This window comes from Euprymna scolopes, chromosome 20 (assembly GCF_053919585.1).
Source record: "Euprymna scolopes isolate OS-2025 chromosome 20, ASM5391958v1, whole genome shotgun sequence".
In the NCBI taxonomy this organism is placed as follows: domain Eukaryota; kingdom Metazoa; phylum Mollusca; class Cephalopoda; order Sepiida; family Sepiolidae; genus Euprymna; species Euprymna scolopes.
In genome coordinates, this window is record NC_136501.1 from 102,939,257 (window position 1) to 102,964,788 (window position 25,532).

At 35.3% G+C, this 25,532-nt stretch overlaps 1 long non-coding RNA gene and 1 pseudogene across 2 annotated transcripts in view; both read left to right on the forward strand.

Annotated features, from left to right (window-relative positions):
- Window positions 1-14,808: 14,808 nt before the first annotated feature.
- Window positions 14,809-14,935, forward strand: LOC145241775 (U2 spliceosomal RNA; annotated as a pseudogene).
- Window positions 14,936-16,551: 1,616 nt separating this feature from the next.
- The window catches only part of LOC145241665 (uncharacterized), a 209,601-nt gene continuing 200,620 nt past the window's right edge, over window positions 16,552-25,532 (forward strand). For both annotated transcript variants that reach the window (XR_013862598.1, XR_013862599.1), the window contains exon 1: window positions 16,552-16,675. This is a non-coding gene — a long non-coding RNA (uncharacterized LOC145241665). The remainder of the gene's footprint in view (window positions 16,676-25,532) is intronic.

Sequence of the window (25,532 nt, forward strand, 5' to 3'; positions counted from 1 at the left end):
TCATCCCCGCTTTTCGATTGACTAACCTTACTGTAAAGATCTGTCACTTCAGTTTCGCCGATGGGCGCAACAGCAAAGACGTCACGTTTTATTTCCATGTTATTTCCCTTCTTCCCGGTACACCAGGACAACGCCAGGCATTCAGGCTGGTATATAATATAAATCTCCCCTGTCTGTGTAAATGTATATATGTATGTATATTTCGATGTCTGCCTAAAACTTTCGATAGATGCGACGGATTTTAACGTGATTGGTATCAATTTGAGGCTCGAAATCTCGGACGTCAAATATCTAAAAATTGGCTAAAAATATCAATTCCTTTACCTTCAACTGGGTAGTTTCTTCAAAGAGGGGTCGATTTTTTTCGAGCCATTTTTGCAAGTCACTGTATCGGTTGGATTGTATTTGCCTTATTTTAACGCTCCAACTTCCGTTCGCGTCATGGAATAGAGGTAAAACCTCAGCTTTTCTTTCACTTTTTTCCGCCTTCGCGTCACGAGTTCGAACCTTCCTGCTTACTACCCCCCACTTTTTGTTTTACTCAACACATACTTCCAAACATCCGGGCAACCAGGTTAGTTAGAAATAAAATGCCCAACATAGATTAATTAATTGACTATTAAAGTTGAAGGCATAATCATATCGTATTGTTGCATTAGTTTTCCTGATATTTTCAGAATCTAAACACATATCGAGTAATTACCGGAGACAATTGTGGATAGGAACTAGATAAAAAAAATAACTTTGAACACCCAAGTTTTCAGTCCGTGTGGTTAAACACTGAAGCACAATAATGAAATTCAAATAAAACAAAATGCTTATAACATAAATATTCCGTTCCGGTTTTTTACTCTTGACTGGCGGTCACGAAACTTAAAATGTGGTCTTATTCTTTACTACTAAGGATTAATCTATATATATATATATATATATATATATATATATATATATATATATATATATATATAACAGTGAGAATATGTGTGACGACATTTCTCAACCTATATATTCCACGAATTTTCTATCTACAAACTAGAAATTTAGTATATAGAGTTTCAGACATGTAAAAAAACTTATTAATCCGCTTACATCCAGGAAAGGGGATGTCAGGATGTTAAAATCGAAAAATTATTGTGTGGGAAGCCACCGGATTTTATCTGTTTCCAACTGTTTTACGACTCCCGATGCGTGACCGTGCAGTGTAGCAGCTACTTTATGTTAAGTATGAGTGGAGTTGATAACACTGTTTAAAGATCAAGTATTATTTTTTTACTTATTATATTATGTTTTTTCTAAACAGTTAACATATAAAGATTTGAGAATCTATAAAGCGATCCTTTCCCGAAGATTCCTTTGTCACATTAGAGTTCTCCATCTTTTGCAAGGTATCTTAGTGTGGCAGGACCCGTCAAACGATTTGGTTGATCTTAATTTTACGATCGAGTTGATATGCCGCTGCTTTGTCGATCTGTCGCGCTGGAAGTAAATCAATCTCATGCACACCAAAGGAAGGCAAACTCAATTCTCTATTCAACTGATTAAATTAACGATAATATATACAATATATACAGTTATATACAATTGTTCGTAGTTCAATGTTGATTTTGGCAGACTCTGCTGAGTCCCAAATAGATTAATTCCTCTCTCGGTATAGCGCTGAAATGATGCTGGAAGAGAGGGAGTTCGTCTCTTCGACTGTGCTTGATTTACTCCAAGACTCAGCTCGATTCTGGCGATTTCTATGCTGGAACCCGTTCATATATACTGAGGTAAGGGGTGGCTTTGGGCCGTTTCCTAGACCAATTGCGTCTAGTTACGTCACCCCTAGGGAGGGTGAAGCCTTCCCCGTTTGCACCTTTAATTCTGCAGGGCTTTCCTGCCCCGAAAAGGTTACTCGCGCGATAATAATAACATAATACTCGCAGGCATGTGTCTCGGTTTCTTTTTTTTTTTTACTTCATTTTTTAAGGAATTTTACGTTATGTTTTATATCGGGCAACGGCGGGTGCATCTGCTAATTCTTTATATTTCCTGTACGACGATCTGCTCACATTATCTTACTTAATAGGCATTTCTCCTCAACTACATGATACCTCCGAGACCGTACTATTAAGCAATGAAGCTTTTTGTGAAGTCGCTAGTGAGAATCAATACATTACAAATACGAAAGAAAGGAAACGAATAGAAATAATAGATGCAAAGAGGGAAAGAAAACGTTGATAAAAAAATAAGATTCGAAATATCCAGTTCTTTTACCTACCTACTTATATTTAGGGCAACGTTTCAAAGTGATGTCGAAGTGCAGTCTTAAATCATACCATTATTAGTTTTCTAGTCAATAAATAATGAAGAGTTGTTCAAAATCTATTGATTGAGCGGGATCGTATGTCTTCAAAGTTTACAACCTTTAAAAATATATTAAGAAAAATATAGTCCTTTGAATGTTATTGTGACAGTAAGTCAGTTAATCTCTTGCAATCACTGTATCAATTTGCTTTCACCAATTTGCACACGCCTTTAGGTTATATCATCCTATCAGCCATGATTAGATAGAATTCCTAAGTAATTCGCAAGTTTAACTCGCCCCAGTCTTTTAATATTCGTCGATATTGGTTTAAATTATACGATCATTTTCTTCTAATCAGATAATGGCTCTAGAAAGTTGTTTGCTAATTGTTTTTAAGGGTATATATACATATATATTATATATATATATATATATATATATATATATATATATATATACTCCTATACTTTTTGCTACCCTGACAAAAAGAAGGATGGATATATAAATTAACCCCTATCCGTTCATTTGTCCGCACTTTTTCTCAATAACTACGCCTTGGACTTTTTGGAAATTTTGCACAAACATTACACATGATATGAGTAAAAAAAGTAACAGAACGGATTCCCTGGGAAAATTCCAGCTGTCCCACCAGGGGTATTTTGGAGTTAAAATTGCTAAAATTGTCACTTTTGTGCTTATTAAATATAATTAATGCCTTGGATTTTATATAATAAAAACACTCTGTTCTTGGGACTATTTTACCATATTTGTCCAACATTTTCAGTGTTGGCAGTTTTTTTATGGTGCCGAACTTAAATTTAAATATGTTAAATTGGATATTTTTTGTGTTAAATGGGGGGGGGGTCAAATGATAAACTGAATCTTTGTTTTTTTTTTTTTTTGCATGGTGCAGAACTACAAATTAACATGTGCTATGGCTTAAAACTGCGCCGTTTGTTCATTTCTCCTAGAATTTGACGTCCCCTGCAATTGCTGAACTTGATCATTATTATGCCTCGTTTAATATGCACATACGGGGGACCATGTATGCTTCAGTTGTTTTGTGTGTATTTATATTCACATTAAACCCCCCTTTTCGGTTCATTTAAAATTAAAATACAATTTCGTAATATATGTTGTTCACATGCAAAAGAGCTAGCTTATTCTAATTTTGATTTATTCCCTATTAGATTCTTCAGTTTTCTTATGAGATGATCATTTTTAGTTAACTATTACGTGTAATTAAGTTATAGTAAACACAAACCTCTTCATATATGTGTATATATATACATATACATATATATATATGCATATATATACATATATATATATATGATGATTGCAACGTCTTGTCAGACGAGAGTCACTCCCTCAGTCACTAAAGGTCCATGTGCCCGAATATGACTTAAGCCCTGCGAGCGACTTGCAAACCCTCAAGCAGACAGGACACTGAAAACGCTCACTGATTTGTATGAGACTAACAGCAGCGGAACCTGTATTATCGTGTGCTTTCATGTGATTAACAAAACCTGCCTTAGACAACAGAGCCCGATCGCACACCTTACAGATCCAGAGATTTCCATGGTTGGGCGGCAAGGTTTAGCATTTCCCACATGCTCTCTTAAGCTTCGCTCGGTCTATTTTTGGCTGCTTCATAGTGTTCTGCACCCCGGTAAATCAGTGTCCTCCACTGCTTGCAATCATACGCTAGGGACTCCCAACTGTCAACAGGAATATGAAAGCTCACCAGACTCTCCTTGATGCTATCACGAAAACGTTTTTTCGGCTTGTGCTGGATTCTTTTTCTAATAGAGAGCTCACCATAGAACAATTGTTTTGAGTGACGATAGTCTTCAAACCAGATGAGATGATCCGCATAATGCAACTGGTTCTTAATAACAATGGTAGCAATACTGGTTGTTTTGGCCAATTTTAAGACATATGTATCAGTGACAAAGCTATACCACTTTAAACAAAGAATGTGTCTAAGGAAGTGCTGATGGAACCTCTCGAGCAATTCTATATGTGACCGGTACAAGGTCCAAGTTTCAGATGCGTAGAGTAGGGACGGTACTACACATGCTTGATGTACTGAAATTTTAGTTGTCAGAGTCAGATCACCGTCAGACCAGACTCTATCTTGTAAGCTTCCAAAAGCATTAGATGCCTTGCTGATTCTCTGTCTTATTTCCGTATTAAGAGTGCCATCATTTGATAAGGCACTCCCAAGGTAGACAAAAATGTTATGACTTCAAGGCGCTTTCCACAGACGAAGATATCAGGTTCCACATACAGATCATCGGGAGCGGGAGTGTACATGACTTTAGTTTTCTTAATGCTAACTGTCAGTTCGAAGCAGGTACAAGCATTTGTAAAGATATCCATCACTAGTTGCATATCTACTGGGGAGTGTGTTACCAGGTCAGCATCATCAGCATACCACAGTTCCCTTACTAGTCCATCACTAACAAGTATTTTGGCTTGGAATCTTCTGAGGTTGAACTCCTTTCTAGTCGTTCGGAATCTAAGAAAAACACCCATATAATAATCGTTGAAACCATACAGAGCACAGCAGTCAAATAGAGCGAACGCAACGTTGGTGCAGCTATATCACCCTGCTTCACACCATTATCAATGGGGAATCTTCCGAAAGCTGACCATTGAAGGTGACGCGACCTTTCATACTATGATAAAGTTGCTTGAACTTGTCTGTAAAAGCATGTGTACAGCCAAATTTTTCCAGCACTTTCCAGAGAGCCTCACGGTTGACTGTCAAACGCTTTGGTAAAGTCCACAAACACCTGGCTAAGAGGCATACGCTGTTCAATACATTTTTCCAAGGGCTGTCTAGGAGAAAACACCATATCCACAGTTCCTCGCCCACCTCTAAAACCAGACTGGGATTCCGGAATGATATTAGGACATACATACTTTTCCAATCGGTTTAGCAAGAGCCGTGCAAATACCTTTCCAACCGCACTCAGCAGCGAGATACCTCGATAATTTCCACAATCAGATCTTGTACCCTTTCCTTTGTACAACATAACCAAGATTGCATCTACCCAATCTTGGGCAACCGGGTCACCCTGCCATACTGACAGTATCAAAAAGTGGACCACACAATGTACATTGACACCACTATGTATCAGCAGCTCAACAGGGATGCCATCCAGCCCAGGGGCTTTGTTCGAGTTTATCTGTTTTATGCAGTCAACTATTTCCACAAGAGTCGGTTCAACATCAAGTTCCGGACAAAAGGAACATGGAGGGACACTTTCTATTGCAGCAACATCAACATTGGATGGGTTATGAAAAAGATCATGAAAGTGTTCATGCCATCGATGCTTAATTTCATTTGAGGTTTTCAGCAAGGTTTTCCCGTCCTTCACCAGGAGTGGTGTAGTTGAAGAGGATTTCGGACCATAAGCCTGATGAAACAAAGTGTAGAATGTCTTGACATCTCTATGATCGTAGGCAGTCTGTATCTCCCTGGAGAGGTTAGACCACGATTTGTGTTTTATTTGGCGCACACAACACTGAACCTCACTCCGAACAGAAGAAAAGTGGGCAGCGAGCGCTGGCTTGTTCAGAGGTTAAGAGTTGAGAAGTTTCAAATAAGCTTTCCGCTTTCTATCAATTTGAGGCTTAATTTGATCGAATTTATCAGCAAACCAATCTCTATGTCTGGGAACCTTCAATCCAAGAACTTCAACACCTTTTTGGTATATTATATCTCTTACTGTCCCCCAGTCACAATCTGAGAAATCTACCTGGTTGAAAGCAGATTTCAAGGAACTTCGTACGACTGGATCCTTCAATTTGGACACATCAATACGTTTAGGCACTTTGACACCATTGAAACGGCTTTTTTGCGAACTGTAATTCTCAGTTTAGCTCTTACCATTAAATAATCAGTACCACAGTCAGCACCACGCATTGCTCTCACTTTGCAAAAATTTCCAAGATCACCACGTCTCCACAGTATGTAATCAAGCAAATAGCCTTGTTTAGATTGGGGATGGAACTAGGTCTCCTTATCTTTCTGGTGGGAAAAATGTTGGTGATAACAAAATTTAGTTCACTGCAGAGATGGAGAAGCAGCATACCATTTGAATTGACTGTACGAATGCCATATGGACCCAATGGAGACCAAGTCTGATTGTCTGATCCAACCCGTGCATTAAAGTCACCAAGAACCACCAAACTCTCAACGCTTGGCAAACCGGTGATAACAGATCTAAGCATATGATAAAAGGAAGTAATATCGACTTCAGGCGAAGTAAGAGTTGGCGCATAGACAGAAATAACATTCATGTAACGACCGGCAGCAAGGGGCATTCTCAATGTCATTGCACGGTCATTTATGGCTACTGGCTGTTCGATCTTGTCAATTAAGGAGTTCTTAACTGCAAAACCAACACCAGCCTCACGCCTCTCCTTTTCAGCTCTACCAGACCAGAGGATCCTCACCTGCGAAACGTGTCTCAGAGAGTGCAGCAATGTCTATATTGTATGTTTGCAATTCCTTTGTCAAAATTGCAGTCTTCCGTTCTAGTCTTTTACCATGGTCAATAAGTGTTCTCACATTAAAGCAACAGAGCTGGAGTGGGTGTCGTTTAGCATAATATCTTCTGTTCCTGTTACTATGGACAGCCATCACCAATAGAACATTTCTTTCTTTTCTTTTTTTTTGACAAATGTCTGAGGAAGTATCTGTACAAAGATGTTATTCCAGAGATTTAGCTTTGTACAACAGCTAGTCTCTATCTCGTTTCCAAATGTTGATATCCAGCAACAAGCAAGAGCAAGATAGCCAGCAACAAATCAAACTGCAGACCAGCTTAATGCGGGTATTGGTCTTCCGCTTTGTTTTTTTTTTTAGATCAGAGATTTGCTTCTTCTAGAGAGGCTTCCTTCACCATGGCTTTCTGGAGCCGTCTCCGCCCCAGATAAAACAAATCCATCGCATGCAACATGTTTTTTTTGTTATTTCTTTTATTTTTTTTTTTTTATTTTTTAAATTGAGAGAAGCGTTTTAAAAAAACGGTATAATTCCTCAATGGTCATGACGATAGTGATGATGTTACAATTCAATGAATACATACGATCATAAACATGAAAACAAATCCACAGATGCAAAACGTAAAACAAAGTAGTCATGAATCTCGATGTTTTTGTTGCTGTTTTTTTAAATATATATGCATATACATACATATATATATACATATATATACATATACATACATATATATACATATACATACATATGTATACATATATATATATGCATATACATACATATGTATACATATATATATATATATGCATATACATATACATATATATACATATACATATATATACATATGCATATATATACATATGCATATATATATATATATATATATATATATATATATATATATATATATATATTACAAAGGTTTTGCATACCAAACCCCTGTAAGACAGGCCGTCCATGAAATAGAAAAGCTGTCGAATTCTTTAGAAACCGGAAGTCAAAAACCGCGTAAATTGATTCAACGCTCAAGCAATAAAGACGATGTGAGTTTTACAATTATATAAGAGACAGATAAATAAATTGTATATTTATATTAAAATTAGTGCATGTTTTTAATCAACCGTGTTAATTTATATTTATTTGTAAGAAAAGTACGTTGAAACAAGAGAAAAACAAAAATGATGTTGATCTTGAGTATGCTTTGAATAGTAGCAGTGGTTTTAATATCAGACAAGGGGGCCAAGACATAGGTAAGCAGAAGAGTTTTTTTTTTTTTAAACCGGATATTACAAAGCGCTTGGACGATTTAACCTCCAACAAGCAAGCAAGCTAAGCTGAGTTTTAAAATTATATACATATATATATATATATATATATATATATATATATATATATAAAGGGTTTTGCATACCAAAATCCTGTCAGTTTTTGGTCTACATACATGAAACTTAATATATAAGATATTTGATGCTAGGCGAAACTTTAGATTTGGGTTTTAGCCAGGGATATTATTGAAAAAGTGTAAAATTACAAGAAATGAAAATTGTCAGGTGAATATCGAACGACGGCATTATAAATATGCATAGGTAACATAGTAGCTACTGGTGTATGTTTAATTTTTAGTCTTGCAGAAAAAATGTCTTCATTGCTCAGGCATTACCCTCAAAGGAAAAAGTAAATCATAAGCTAAATGGTTTTGCTTCGATTCTTCGTGGTGAGGCACGAATAATCTTTTTTTTTAACTTTTCAAATCATTACTATATATTGGGTCCAATATAATCTATAATACAAATCTCATCTTTCTGTTTAAATGTATGTATCTACGTATGTTTCTATGTCTGCCTTAAACTTTCGACAGAAACGACGGATTTTCACGAGGTCGGTATTTTTGTGAAGTTCGTCTCTTCGAGCGACAAATATCGAAAGATTGGTCAAAAACAGTAATCCTTCACCCTAAACTGAGCCCTTTTCTACGTTTTTTCGCCGATATTTTAGAAAGTCATCGCCTCTTTTGCATTGTCAAGACTTAATTTAAACCTACGTCACTTCCGGTTATGCAACCGACGCAACAGCAAACACGTCGCGTTTTTTTTTTTGTTTTTGTCACGTTCTTTTCGTCCTCCGCGGTACGGGTTCGAGCCTGCCTGCCTACTACCATTTTTTTTTTATTTTGCTCAACACACACACACCTCAAAACACCCGGGCAACGCTGGGCACCCAGGCTAGTATTATAATAGATACGAAATATATTGAAGTGTATTTTACGACCGTCAATGCCGAGGTGGGGGCTGCTAGTACAATTACACAAAAGTTACTTTGAGTGCGTTTGTGAGTTCCTTTCTCATAGGTTCTGAAACGGCGGAGCCTATCTTTTGAAAATTCCACATAAAACGTATGGGTATGCCTGGCAGTGTTCTTTGATATATTTTGTCTAGTAATACATCCGATAATTATCGAAAATTGAAAAAATCCTATCGTAAAAATAAATTTTCTCATTTATTGATAAAAGAGAATCATTTTGAACAGGCGAAGAGTTTATATAATACCAGCTACGTATATACTACAATTACAGAAAATCATTTCTACTTAAAAAAAAGAAGATTTATTAAAATCTGGATACATATATATATATATATATATATATATATATATATATATATATATATATATATATATATATATATATAAACTGATAGATCATTCGACAACAGATCGACGGATCTCCTGTTCAATCCCGGGTGTTGCTTGCCATTTTATTTCATTTTTTTTATTAATGAGTTTGATTTATGATAAAGGACGAGGTACCGTTTATAATCGCCGCAAATCATTTCTTCTTTTGCGTATTTTAACATTAAATATTAATCAATGGTGACTTTACCAGGGCATTCATTGTCAACCCCATATATCAGATGACGTATATTGTAAACAAGATAAAACGAAAATCGATGAAGGGCCCTATCATTATTATTTTTTTTTTTTTGCGAATTAGTCCACGGGCAAATTATTTTCTGTAATATATAATGATCAACAAATGATTGATTCAATAAGAATATATCTTAAATCCGCATAAATTAAATATAAATTGTTTAAGTGCATGTTCGGCCGGAGAACGTCGGGATGCAAGCTAACTATATATATATATATATATATATATATATATATATATATATATATATACATATATATATGTGTGTGTGTATATATATATATATATGGTGTCCTAATAAAATGTATACACTCTTAAAAGAACTATAAAACAAACATTTATTATACGAAAGAAAAGTTTCATACATAAAAATACTGTGAACAAATATAGAAACCAGCTGGTCCTGGATATAACCTTAAACTATATCCGATGATGAGGCCCCAGCTTGAGGAGCAACCCTTTTATTGCCATTGCTCCCCGGTACACTCTGACCCGGAGTAGTAGTAGCTGTTAGGGTCCCAACTATGGGTTAAATAAAAACCTACTTGAAAAACCACACATTCTATTAAAACATTTTCTTACATCACTTTATTCGGCACTAAATAACCCGAAAAAGCTTGATATGCCGTAAAACAATCAACCAACAACAACAACAACATATAAACAAGCCATTTATCGAAAATGTTAAAATGTTGGCCATTGTGGTCCATGAACAGCTAACAAGACTCACTGATTGAATCAAAAACGTTCCTAATCAATCCAATTGATATGTTTACCCATTTTCATTCAATGGTTGCTCTAAATTCATTCAGTGTAACCCGTTTTGTGAGTGAACTCTGTGTTTAACGTGCAACAATACTCCATGTGGCCTTGTAGGGGTGCAGGATACTCTCAGGTGTGAATAGTCTTCTAGCTCAATAGAGGGAACCCACTTTCTTTGCCGCAGTCTTTGCAATATCCTTTTTTTGTTTTGTTTTCTGGTTTTGGTTTCGGCTCAAGCTGATGAACCTAAGTCATATAGATATATGTTTTTATTCTTAAAATCGAAACTTTTTAATGTATATAAAAATCGATAGAACATCAACTCTATAATATATACGAAATCTGCAAGAATTAGAATGTCATATTTAAGCGTTCTTTACGACCGGGCTACGCCGGGCGTGTCTGCTAGCTTAGATAATTACTTTTGCAGTTTGAGAAAAAGAGCTACACTAACAGGTCGTCTCCATTTATTCTGAATATCCACAGAATGTCTACAATATATTAACAATAAAAGTGTCCGCTGTGTAATTTCTACAGGTCTCGCTAATTGAAGTTTTATATAAAAAAAGGAAACTCGTTATTTTAATGGCTTTCCATATTAAAGATATTTTTTTATTAATACAGCGTGACCCCCCCAAAAAAAAGCTAAATGGAGGTCATCTAGAATATATGCTGTAGAACGGAGAAAAAAAGGCTAAAGACACTAGTGTTTTGATGTGATGTTTTGAATATAATAAACTAGTTATGACCAAAGTTTCATTTCAGTAGGACAAAACAATAATAAACGAGACCTAATTAAAGTTGGGGCCCGTTTTTTTAGGGGGTCACCCTGTAGATATCGAATAAATCTATATTTGTCAGTGTGAATAAATGTTGAGTTTAATAAATTTTGACTAATCAACATATTAAAAAAATCAACCTCTTAAATAGTTTTAACTAATGCAATACACATGTCCAAGTAAAACATTTGTATCGGGGTGACATGAAATTCTGCTAAAACCCTAACAAAAGTAAAGTGAATTCATTGTTTGGTATAATCAAAGTACAAAAATATGCGATTTCTTTGCTTACTAATTACAAAATTACAATTGTAAAGTATTATAATACGACATCGTTTCTAAATCTTTGTCTGCGAGAAATATTTGGTGAATTTGAGTCTTAAAAGTCTTAAAACCTTAAAATTATCTCGGCATATTGCCAATATACAACACATGAATATAAAGCAAATGATGGCATTAAACGTGCTGGCCGAGTTAAAGGACATGTGATTTTTCATGACTTCAAAACTCTAGAGATCTGGTAATTATAACGGTGATGGGTAGAATTTGAGCATAACTATGCGGATAGACGATCCACTATATGAACCTCTTGCGTTACTTAACCAATCAGGTAACAGATGATGCACCAATGAAGTAGTCCACTTCAAGAAAGCAACCAATAAACAAGCCACAGCTGAAGCAGGTTAAACCGACGTTTAAGTAACGAGGCAATACCGAACTAATTAGATTGGCCAACTAAGCTGTCCACAATTGGATTCAAAAGTCAATAAATCCTTCTGGAAATTAACAGGTTGGTTACTATACGACTACACGTGTTACTTGATCTTAAACTTATATCCTATAACCATTCACTTCCATAAACCAAAGGCATGATGGCACAACACGTGAAAATGAAAAGGTGAGCGAAACTCTAAGGTTATAAGACTTGTAATCTCTACTAGAACATTAAAGTTAAAAACGTAAAACTGCATCGTATAAACCAGGCTAATAGCAGTTCTAACTTCATTAAAAATTCGATTAAGTTAAAGAGTACTGATATATCTACGTTACCGAGATGAAGAAAACGGTATTATTTAGAAAGCTATCCTTGACATGGGTGGAAGTTAAGGTTAGTGTTTTGTAACTATTCTGCACCTTCACTATTTAGTAAAAGTATCGTAAAAAATTGTATTTAACTTCAAAATGATATTTATAAAATATCGAAGTAACATGCACCAGTTTAAATAATGTTAATGTTAAAGTCTACAAAATAAATTGTTTAAAAACTACAAAGGCAACAATATTTTTTCACGAAAGATTTTAGCGATATATATTACGCGTCCGTCGCATAGGCAAACAGAAAAAAATAGTTAAGAACAAGATTCCATTTCAGAATTAAATTTATACACAGTAGAACCCCAAAATACGGCATTAAGAATTAGGGTACTCATGCAGATATTGATCCAGACGTAACTCAGCGTTCGCTTGGCTTTTCCCGGAACATGACGTCAACAGTTCGGGGTCTGCTGCTGTTTGACCTAACCCAGCTGAGCCGATTACAATGATTTTAAACTTGACGCGCGTGCGCGCGAGTTGAACATCCGAGTAGCAGACAACAATTTGAAAGAGGATAAAAAAAAGGTTTCTCATTGAAAATGGAGTAATTTTGACAGCTATTTTTAAATAACCGAAGAATAAATACAGCCGGTTTTAATATGGGTAGGTTGGGAATGTTTATTCCTAAAGCTATTTTTAACATTGGTAGGTTGGAAATGTTTATTCCGAAAGCCGTTTTTAACATAGGTAGGTTGGAAGTGTTTATTCCGAAAGCCGTTCTTAATATTGGTAGGTATGAGGTGTTTATTCCAAAAGCCGGTCTTAACATGGGTAGAATTGGAGGGTTTATTTAGAAGGCCAGTTTTAACATGGGGAGGTTGGCCGGGTTTATTCCGAAAACCGTTCTTAACATGGGGAGGTTGGCCGGGTTTTTCCGAAATCGGTTCTTAACATGGGAAGGTTGGCTGTGTTTATTCCGAAAGCCGTAAAAAAGTAAAAAAAAAATGAAATACTCTGGTAAAACTGTGTGTTTTACGATTATTTTAAAAATGGAACGCAAATTCAGACAGAAGCAACACCCAAACTGTTGACGTCATGTTCTGGGAAAAGGCGAGCGAACGCTGAGTTACGTCTGGATCAATATCTACATGAGTACCAAAATTAGTAACAAAATACAGTACAGTATATAAACCACACGTATATAATCAAATGAAATTATAAATAAGGCGTAAGGCGGGGCAAATACCGTAAGCACGGACCGGAAAAAATCACTTCCACAATGAAACCTAAAAAAAATATCTCATGGCTACCGTATCCTAAGGTTATAAATAAATATGATATAAATATAATTTTTTTATACTATAACGAGAATTTGAAATACCAATTTTGCGTTAAAAATAATTTACTTATGGTATTGACATAAGCTAATGAGTTTAAAGTACAAACGAAAACAATACTAAACATATTATGGGCCAGAAGAACAGTCTAATTATGATTTTAAACTAATTTAGAAATGACAGGAAAACATTTTGGTTAGAAATTACCACAAAACGTTACTTCCCACAGCTGGGTGTTCTACGACAAAAGTCTAAAAAATTGATAGATAGCTCTCGGTATATTAATTGCCGATGCATTCGAAGTGGAAACATCCAGGGCAATATTAATCCGCTGTAGGAATGTGACAATACCTCCTAAACTTACAGCAATACAATGAATCTGAACCAAATATCTAGTTTTATTGTAGATATACGTTACGTTGTTTCTGTATTTTTCTGTGCAAGCGACATTATAAATCAGTCCGTCGGTCCGTTGGTCCGTCGGTCGGTCGGTCAGTCCGTAACACTTTTGAGCTTGGCCTTTTTGGTTAAAATCAAAGTGTATTATCTGTTCCGGCAGATACTACAAGCAAAGACAATATATGGGGGCATCCCCACATATAATACCTTGGTCAATGTAGGGGCAACCTTTCATACTAATTGTCACTATCCAGCTCCCCTACTCTCCGAGGAGTTTGTCCCAATTCCCTTTCACTCCTCACATAAAATCGGCCTTGTGCCTAATTTTCTCGGTGGGGGAGCAAGTAAATACCCTTTTCTTGGCGTTTTGGCCAAGATCAAAGTGTAGTATCTGTTCCGGCAGATACTGCAAGCAAAGACCATATGTAGAGGCAACCCCACATTTAAGACATTGGTCAATGTAGGGGCAACCCTTCATACCACTTGTTACTATCCATCTTTCCTACTCCCCGGTGAGCTGGTCCCCATTTCCCCTTCACTCCTCACATTACAAATCGGCCTTGTGCCTAATTTGCTCGGTGGGGGAGCAAATAAATACCAACCCCACATATAAGATTTTGGTCAATGTAAGGGAAACCGTTCATACCGATTGTCACTATCCAGCTCCCTACTCCCCGGGGAGTTGGTCCCCATTTCCCCTTCACTCCTCACATTAAAAATCGGGCATGTGCCTAATTTGCTCGGTGGGGGAGTAAATAAATACCCTTTTCTTGGCCTTTTGGCCAAGATCAAAATGTAGTATCTGTTCTTACTACTTGTTTGTAACTTTGTGATATAAAGTGGGGGATCACTTTTCTGTATTAACTTGATGTAAAATAATCACTCACTTTACAACCAGTCAGTCTCAAAGACATTCAAGTCATTCTCCAGATCATTCAAGTTGTTTTTGAAGGATTTCAGTTATTTTTGAAGCATTCAAATTCTTAAGGTCATTCAATTCATCCTTAAGTTCATTAAAGTCATTCTAAGTCATTTTCTTTTTATTTATTTAAGTCATTTCAGCCCATTTTTCGATCATTTTAGTTTATCTTTAAGAATTTCATGTCAATCCTAAATTCACGCATTCATTCATTACACGAGAGCACACGACTAATGGCTAGCGGCCTTGTTCTTTGACCAACCATGTTAAAGTTCCGTGCCAAGGTGACTCAGGTTCTTAGAGACTAATGTGTCAGTGTAATGTCCCCACTCCTGCATTATGCGGAGAAAATAGAACAATTGAATACCGCGTTGTGATACTTATTTGCAACACGTCGAAAATTATTTCGATTCTAAAGTGGTGTTTTTTTTTTTTATGTCATAGTTCGGTTCGGCGAAAACATGGTTAAATATTCATGAATGGTAACACCCATCAAACTGTTAGCAACCAAGACAGATTATCGCCTGAACTAACTCTCGCTAATTATGTCAGTCGGCGGGCTCAAATTTTACTTCAAGGCCCGCCTCACGTTTGTAAAGAAGGAAATATTTTTTTGTGGATTTCGTCGGGCTTAAAACGAATATAATAACCATTTCCGTCGCAAATTCACTGTTTGTATCGTATTAACCCCTGAACCCTGGGACAATTTTCGCCATTTAACTGCCTTCCTTTACGCTACCCACAGTTGGTTTCTTACTGAAATGTAGGTTCGCGACCGCGTATTCACGTGAAATTTCACAATGCGCATGAATACATAGCGGATAATTTAAATAAGAAATACTTTTCATAAAATAGTTTTCACCTCATTCCATAGTGAAAATAATGATGTTATTGACGAGCAGTTTACAAACCACTTACTTTTATGTGTTTTTTTTTGTTTTTTGAGGAGGGGGAACTATTGTCATAGAATTTGTATAGTTTACCAGAGGCTACTGCAGTTTAATTAACCGTTTTCCATGAATAACACGTCGAAACTTATCGAGCAGAGTACCGTTTAACATTTCACAAAAATTCTGTATTTACATTACGGCCGCGACAAAACTGAATTTTTACATCAATTAAAAAACATTAAAATAAACTATGTAACAAACAAATTAATCACATTTTTTTTATTTTCTTATTTGTAATGACCGCTAAAGATTCTTTCGCGATACGACAAGTAACTTTACTACGCTCGTGCGCGCGCGAACCCATTATGTCAGTAAAAACTACCACGTAGCGTAAACGAAGGCGGAAAATAGTCCCAGGGTTCATACCACGCAAACGGTAAATTTGCGGCGAGAACGGTTATCATATTTTTTTTAAGCACGCCGAAATCTACAAAAACATGTTTTTCTTTACGAATGTGAGCCAGGCCTTAAAGTAAAATAATATTGTAAGCAGACGTTACTAAATCGGCAGAGGCATGAGAGAACTTTAAAATAAAAAAATAAATAAAAATAATGCGCACTTATGCAAATTACTCACCTCTTGTATAAGGTATAAAAACCACGAAAGGACCGTTACTAAGTTTAGACGTCAAGAAAAGCAATCGGACCATTTTCTGGTCGCCAGCATGACAGTAAAATCATTAAACATTTTTTCCATAAAGATGTCTGTCCAAAATATATGAAAATTACTAAATGTCCACAACTTCACCTTGATTAGAGGTAAGATTTTTTTCTTTCAATTATTTTTAATTTTATTTTTACATTGCTATAATTTTTTTCTTGTTTTCTCCGACCAATCCACATAGGAATATAGGTACTAGTGCACATATTGATCCCTGCTGAAAAAGTAACGTTATTATGTAAAAAGCCATTCTTGACATGGGGAGAGTGCTTTGTAACTATTCTATATTTAACCTTACACTTGAATAAAAAAAACACATGAAACTTTAATTAAACTTAGAAATACGATTTAAAAATAGCGCGGATCAGTAAGTGCACTAGTACCGAAATATATATTATAGGCTAATATCGGTTGTTTCCCGATAAACCAGATAAGAGCTGTAAATGTTAAGAAATCTTTATTAATTTTTTTTTTCTAAAAAAACTATAAGATGAATAAAATATTTGACATTAGCATTTATGAAAATGTTGATACTTAGGCGAATACTGAAATGTTATTTAGAAAAAATCTTAGTATAGGAACAGTTCAGATGTTGGAACTAATCTGAACTTTTGCATAACAAGTTTTAATAGCTATCGCAAAACTTGAATTAATGATAAATACTATTAAAAATAGCACGGCAATTTCTCTGCATACACGCTAAAATGTTATAATCCTCCTGCTAATGGAATTGAAGGGAATGTTTTTTTTTTTTTTTTTTTTTTTTTTTTTTTTTTGCCCTCGGTCGAAAGTAGTTTTAATTGTGAGCCGAAGCTAGAAAGCAAACGGTATCGGATAAAACCTTAAAATTACCATGCCAGATTACGAAAGGAATCAATACAGAAAAAAAGTCAAAATAACGTTATTAAAGCACGGACCACTCTCTGCATGAGTACTCAGTTCTAAAAATGGGAAGAAAATTTGAATTTTGAGTTTTACGTCCAGCTCCCCGTTCAGATTCGACATATGAGTTTTTCTAGCTTGGCACCATGTTGACAAGGTTGTAGAGTTTATTCCAAAATCCATTCTGAACATGGGTAGGTCGGAGGATGTCTATTCCAAAAACCGTTCTTAACATGGGGAAGCTGGGTATCTATTTCGTCTGCGGCAATTTCTGCGAAACCACACCCATTTCACAGTCGTACACGGAAGTTTTTTTGGTGCTCATGCACTTAGTGATCGCACTATTTTTTAAATCATATTTCCAAGTTTAATTACAGTTTAAGAATGTTTTTTTTCTTCAGTTGTAAGGTCAAAGTACAGAATAGGTACAAAACACCCTCCCCTTATGTTAAGCATGGCTTTTTAAATAATAACGTTATTAATTCAGCGCGGATCAACAAGTGCATGAGTATCTTAAAATGGAAACATTTTATATTTTATGTACGTAGTTATGCAGGATTGCAAAATGATTGAAATTATTTTTACTATATGAGACAATTTATAACTAATATACTAAAATTTTATCGCATATTAGATTAAAAATTGTTCTAAAATTTACTCTTAAAATTTTCATGTAAGTTTAATAAACAGACTTTAAGGTAATTTGGCAGAGAAGCCAAGAAACCACTAAGGAAAAACTTCAAATATAAGTTCTTTTCCAGTTTAAATCTCGTGTTTGCGTGAGTCTCGCTCGACAACGCCCGGCGAACGATGAAAACCGCCGGATTTTACCGAGTGAGCAAAGAGACGCGAGTGAGCAGACGGTAAAAAAAAGAGACGCGAGTGAGCAGACGGTAAAAATTGGAATGGAGGAAAAAATAAAGGAAAGTTTTAAAAAACAGAAATACAGTATCATTGCGCTTCTTCAAGCAACGAGTCTTGTGACAAGGAAGGGACTTTTTTTTTTCAAAGAAAAAATGGTACTAATGCACTTGCTGGTCCGCGCTATTTTTTAAATCGTATTTCCAAGTTTAAAGTTTTGTTTTTTAATTCAATTGTAAGGTTAAAGTACAGAATATGTACAAAATACCCACCCCTCCCCATGTTAAGAATGGTGTTTTAAATAACTTTATTTCAGCACGGATCAATAAGTGCATGAGTACCGAAAAAATAACGGTATATTTTACTACTAGCTCCAGCCTAGTATAAACACCCAAACCTAATAAGAATTGTTTTCGGAATAAACACCGCAAACCTCGAAAGCTGTTCATAACATGGGGATGTTGGGGGTGTTTATTCTGAAAGCTGTTTACATAGAGAGGTTGGGGTGTTTATACTATGCCGGTTCAGATCGTAAAAAAATACCAGTACTCATGCACTTATTGATCTGTGCTGAAATAATAACGTTATTATTTAAGAAGCCGGTGCTAATGCACTTACTGATGCGTTTAAATTTTATGGTATGCTTTTTTTTTATTCAATTGTAAGGTTAAAGTACAGAATAGGTACAAAACACCCTACCCTCCCCATGTTAAGAATGGTTTTTTAAATAACATTATTTCAGCACGGATCAATAAGTGCACGAGTACCAAAAAAGCCATTCTTAACATGACAGTGCACATTCTTTTCTTGAAACTATTTTATCTCTATTCTAAACAATCGTTTGTTTTACATTCCATTTTCTAATTCTCACACGTAATCTTTCTAAACCTAAATTGCGAGGTTCAAATTTCGTCTATTCTATTTCATTTTTATTTTAACTAAATCTCTGTTTATACTTACATGAAAAGGGGGCAGCCCTTATCATGTAACACATTCATTTCGTATGAATTAGATTTTGTACTTCTGCACTTATATTACTGTGTCTAATGTTATTTAGAAAGTCATTCTTAATATGGGAAGCGGCGGGTGCTATGATTATTCTGTACTTTGACTTGACAATTTAAAAAATATATCGTGAAACTTAATCTGAAATGAAAAAAAAACATCAAATATTTCCAATATAGCTGGAAAAATTGTTGGATCATTATTCCGCTAATATAGTTATCTCTCTGCTTATTTAATTCTGTCTTGAAGCCAAATACGTCCTACAAAGAATACTATTACTACATATGGACAGGAGCTGGTCGACGAACTTTATCCTGCCTTAAGCGTTCAAAACCGGCTTCGGAACTTAGTAGGTGAGGCCATTTTCTCTTCCCTGCTACCTCTTTCTCACAGAGACTTTGCGAGACTGTATCTGCTCTATTGTTAGTTTCATGGAAGTGCTCGTCTGAGCTCCAATCTATGGTCCTCCTTTGCTGAACTTAAAAAACTCAACTAGCTACAACTATTAAAAATTTCGGTAAAACTATACAAACACCGTGACAGCGAATTAACCCTAAACCCTAACCCTAACCCTAACCCTAATCCTAACCCTAACCCTAACGCTGTCACGGTGTTTATATAATAATACCAAAATTTCCCCATTCTCTATGCGCCTAAATCCGAATGCATATTCCGTGAACAAAGCTTATTTCCAATAGCCTTGTTCAATTGACCTACTTCCTAGCTGATTAATATATAGGAGCTTCAAATCCAACTAAGCATTTCTTGTGCCGTCGCCTTAAATATACCAAATCCTACTAGATATTTAACGATTAGTAAACTATAACCTTATATTTGTTTGCACTTAAACTCGAGTAGCCTTCTGGCCTTGATAAGTGATGGCTTTTAAAAAAAATATCCTGAACATACTATTTTAAAAAAAACACGTTAACATAAGTGCATGAGCACCGATAACTTTATTTCCGCTGTTTTTTGTGTGATATACAGTGTAACCCTGATATGAGATGATTAATATAAGAAAACTGTACCAGAGATTTTTTTCTCTCGTACCCGATTGGGGCCTGTGTTAAGGTACAGTATAACCCGGATATAAGCGATCCTAATGTAGGTATAACCCGGATATGAGTGATTCCTGGGGAGATTCTTTTTTTAAATCTGGATTATACTTTATGGGTAATTAAAAAAAAATTCGAGAAAACTGGAAGGTGTTTTTAGCAGCATGAAGTTTTTCAACATTTTAAGTGACATTTTGGAAGGAACTGAATTGAAACGTATATCACTTATTGCAAGTCAGCGTTGCTAACCATTGAGTCCTCGTCATATACAATTAATCAGAACAAAATCTGATTACAGAAAAATATATCTTTATATGTAAAATTAGTTGGATATACTAAATCGTTTTTCTATGTTATTTCAGTTTAATAAGTGAAAGATACGCCGTCGATAATTAAGAAAAAAAACAAAACTAATTATTTAAAAAAAAACGAACCAATAAAGCTAATATATATATATATATATATATATATATATATAAATATGGCAGAATAAATCGATGAGAAAATGAAAATCACTAATCGATAAAAATGTCCATGAAAATACGAATACGGTGTAAAGATGGTAGAGGTTTAAGCTTCTGTGGTTCCGGTTTCGAATCTCGCTAGATTCAGCTCACCTAATGAGTCGTAGACGACGAAACACGTGTCAGTGGATAATTATATTTTTAAAACAGTACATATGTTGCTTCCCATTTGGGGGTACCAAATTGGTCCAAGGGAAAATTATTCTCAACTCGCATTTCGGTAAAAATGTACTTTTGTAAATAATTGAATTTATTCAAAAAGTATCGCTAACAAAAACGAACATCTACAGTAAAAATAAAAAAAAACGAGATAATCCAGCAGTCGTCTCAGAGGGTCCGGTGGTTGAAGTTTAGGCTTATGGGGTCCCGATTTCGGCTCTTGCTAGTTCCACCCATTCTGCTGAGTCGTAGACGAGGAAACCTATGTCAGTGGATAATTTATATTAAAAAAAAAAAAAACAGGTGCCGTGCAGAGAGTTATCCGCGCTATTTTTTAAATCATATTTCCAAGTTTAATTAAAGTTTTGATATATATTTTTTTATTCCGTTGTAAGGTTGAAGTATAGAATAGGTACAAAAAAAACCCTCATGTTAAGAATGGCTTTTTAAATATTATTTACGCCCGGATCACTCTCTGCACTAGTATCAAAAAACAATACAGTATAAAGACAGAATCAACTACTTTTACATACCTTTAAAGTGTTGAGTTTAAGTTGTAATTTCATCTTAAAAATTTAGGTACATTTTACTTTAATTGTAATCCAACATTCACGTTTAAATTGGCCACTGTTATAAGTTTTCGGACTGTTGAAAACGAATGATCAAATTTAGTCAAAGTGCTCTGGATATCAAAACATTTTCCTAATGTTCTACCTGATGAATGTCAGTGGCCGTAGCTATTAACATGGGAAGAGGAGAGTATAAATAGTTGGGATAAAAACATGGCCGCCAGAGAAAATATACAGCAGTGCATTTGATGCTAAAGGGTTTAATATCCAGATAGCTAATACTCTGCACCGAATTTAAATGTATTCGTTTTCAGCATACGCGAAAATTTAGAAAAGTGAATTTAACGATTAACGTAGAGTTGAGTTAAAAAAAATACTCAAATTAATATACAAAGTACTATAAATATTTTATTTTACTTGGTACTAGTGCACTTATTGATCCGTGCTGAAATAACGTTATTATTTAAAAACATGGGGAGGGTGTTTTTTTTTTACATATTCTATACTTTAACCTTACAATTTAATTAAAAAACAAAACTTTAATTAAACATGGAAATACGATTTAAAAAATAGCGCGGGTCAGTAAGTGCACTAGTGCCTTTTACTTAAACATACTAAGAAAATATCCTTATAGTTAAAAAGTACTTAAAGCTAATTGAAACGTTCCCCAGTTGTAAATACGATTAAATATTCATGCGGATTACGTAGTCATTTTTATAGAACCAATTCCCTTGATTACATTTTCCATTATAGTGATTTCAAAACGTTTTAAAAGAAACAAGTGAAGCATGCCATGATTCTCCGTGAGTGCACAGTGAACAAGGCATACAAAAATCACTAAATTCAACATTTGCCCTTCTTCCATTTAGCCCCAAAACTCCCAAAGGGACGTTAAATCCTGGTGAAAATGAACAAACGCTGCAGTTTTAGCCTTAACATATGTAAATTTGAGTTCTGCACCATGCAAAAAAAAAAAAAAAGAAATTACTAAGTCCATCATTTGGGGGTACGAAATTAAAGTCCACAAGGCTTTAACATAGTTACATTTGAGTTCAGCACCATGCAAACCTGCTAAATAAACATACACAGAAAATTTTCAACAAATATTGTACAATGATCCCAAAAATGGAGTGTTTTTATTAGCCCTAAATAAGCCTGGGACACTATAGTTATCACGAAGTATAGACAAATAAATTATATAGAAATCAGTTAATCACAACTTTTCAGAAAGTTTTTTAAAAATTCAAGACTTCAATTTTTTAATAAGCACAAGTGTTAATTTTAGCCATTTTAACCCGAAAGAGGGGCACCCGGAGTTTTCCCGGCAAATCAGTTTAGTTTTTTACTCATATCATGTTTAATGCGTATGCAAAATTTTAAAAAAATTACAAGGTGTAGTTGAGAAAAGTACGGACGAACGGACAAGGGTCAGTTTACAGGTCCACCCTCCTTTTGTCGGGGAACCAATATGAATTAGGGTGCTATCAGCTAGAATTGAAACCAAACGAATTAATTATAAGCAGTTACGTATTAGTTACAACATTTCATCTTGCGATTCTTTATAGTAAAATCGTGCAGGCGTCTTATCGAGATTTAAATACGATATAGCTATATATTCAAGACAGTTGGATTTGCACGCGCATGCGCACACACACAATTGATTCAAGCAGGCAAGATCGCCCGGATGGTCCAGTTTTATAATTAAGTCAGTGTGCGTGATTATTGGTCCCTCGATTTATCGGGAAGGGACCTCTATTTACAGTGCGTGCGTCCGTTAGTCCGGACGATTGCCAGGTAACCGTCCATTACTTTTTCTGAAATTTTGCAAAAAATTGTATTCCATTAAATAGATGTGCACAGTTTGTTTGGGTTTTTTTTTCTGCGAAAATTCCCATTGCGTCCCAAAAACTCAAATGTGCCCTAAAATGGTACATTTTCCCCATAAATTTTGGTCCATCAATTAGATTTTTCTTTTCTTTTTCCACAATGCAGACCCCTATTTTTCCTTATAAATCTAGAATGGGTGACGCTGTCAAAATACTGTTTCGCGTCCCCGAAGAGGTTTAGTGCAAAAATCGCCCCTTTTTGTGGCTTTTATCATATTTATCAATAAAAACTTTATATGTCTGAATATACTCTGGTTTTTCAACGTGGTCAACTCAAATATACATGTGTTAAATCCTGAAACTGTAACGTTATCCATTTACACTGGGATTCGGCGTCCACAGGGACTCAAGAGGTCATAAATGACCCAAAATTGGAAAAAACAACAGTTTTCCTAAAACTTGGAAAAATGTGGAAGCCATTGTTTTTTATCATAAATTCGTATGGGAGAAGTAGTAAAATTCTGGTTCGCATCCCTCTTGGACTAAAAAAAAATGCCTTTTTGGAGCTCTTTTTCATATTACTCAAAAACATATGTCTATATAGTGGTCTTCCATGATGCTGAATTCTAATATACATGTAGTAAGGCGTGAAACTGGCCCGTTCGTCCATGTTCACTGGGATTTGGCGTTCGCAGGAGCTCAAGAGGGGTCACAAATACCTCAAAACTGCGGAAAATGACACTTTTAACCCCATAACTTTTACCCCGATCTATTAGATTTTTCTGAAACTCTGCGAAAATGTGAAGGCGATTTTGGTCCTTCACACTTCTCACATCATTTCTTCACTGGTCCTGGATATGACCTTAAACTATATCCGATGGCGAGGCGCCAGCTTGTGGGCTTTGGGGAGTGTGGAGCAACCTTTTAATTGCCATTTTCCCAGGTCCACTCTGACCTCGACTGGTAGTACATGTTAGGGTACCAACTATGGGTTAAATAGAAACTGGCTTACAAAAACAAATATACTCTATTAAAAAAGTGTTCTTTAAAATAACTGGATTCGGCATTAAATAATCATAAAAGGGTTGATATGCCGTAAAACAAAACCAAGCAAACCAAACCATTTCTTCACTATTTTTGTGGTGTCATCTCACATGTAGAACCAGAGGGGGACCACGCACGTGCGGCATGTTCTATCTTGTTTAATTATCATTACTTCGAAGAATTAGGTATTTACTTAGTTAAAATTATAATACGTTATTACAAACTAAGCCAGTCATACGTAGGTATAATCTTACTACATAGAAGAATGTTAAACTAGAAACCCCGGTTGAAGTGTTATCAATCAATACTAGTGCGGTTAACATAAATCGTGCTTGAACATTAATTGTAAATTTTAAATCCTAAGTCTGTTTCCAAGATGGACAAACTGCAGTATACGCACAATTCATTTAATACGGTGTACAATTCCGATTTTTATTGTGCAGGAGATTTTCCCCAGCAATTAGTATTTACAGAACGTGACTATTCTCCAAGCTTTCAAAGTATCAGAAATTAGCTAATATGAATAAAATATGTATATCTCTTGATAAAATAAAGTTTTTTTTTTCTCTTTTCTGTCCTTTAAATTCATTGTAACCATAAAATCTGTCCATGTATATCATTAGCTCTCCATCCGGGACTCTTTTGTTTGGTTACTTGAAGGTCTTATACATACTTCCTTACTAAATTGATTCTTGAGGTTTTAGTGTATAAAGCAAACAGTAAAAAGAATTACCTATATATAATTCATGAGAAGACTGGATTTGGTTGGTTATAAAGCAATTACCCATGTGTGTGTATAGGATTAAGTGTTTCCGATTGAACAGATATCCTACCTGAGGGCATTTCACGTACCGGAAACAAATTCGGACAAAATAGAAAAAGTCGGTTAGTGAATTTGTCAGGGGCATTATACAATGATAACAATAAATATATAAGGTAATTGGATCTAGTCAGGAAAATTATACAATTGACAAAATACCACACACACACACATCACACACAATATAACATATGTGTGTACGAATCTCCT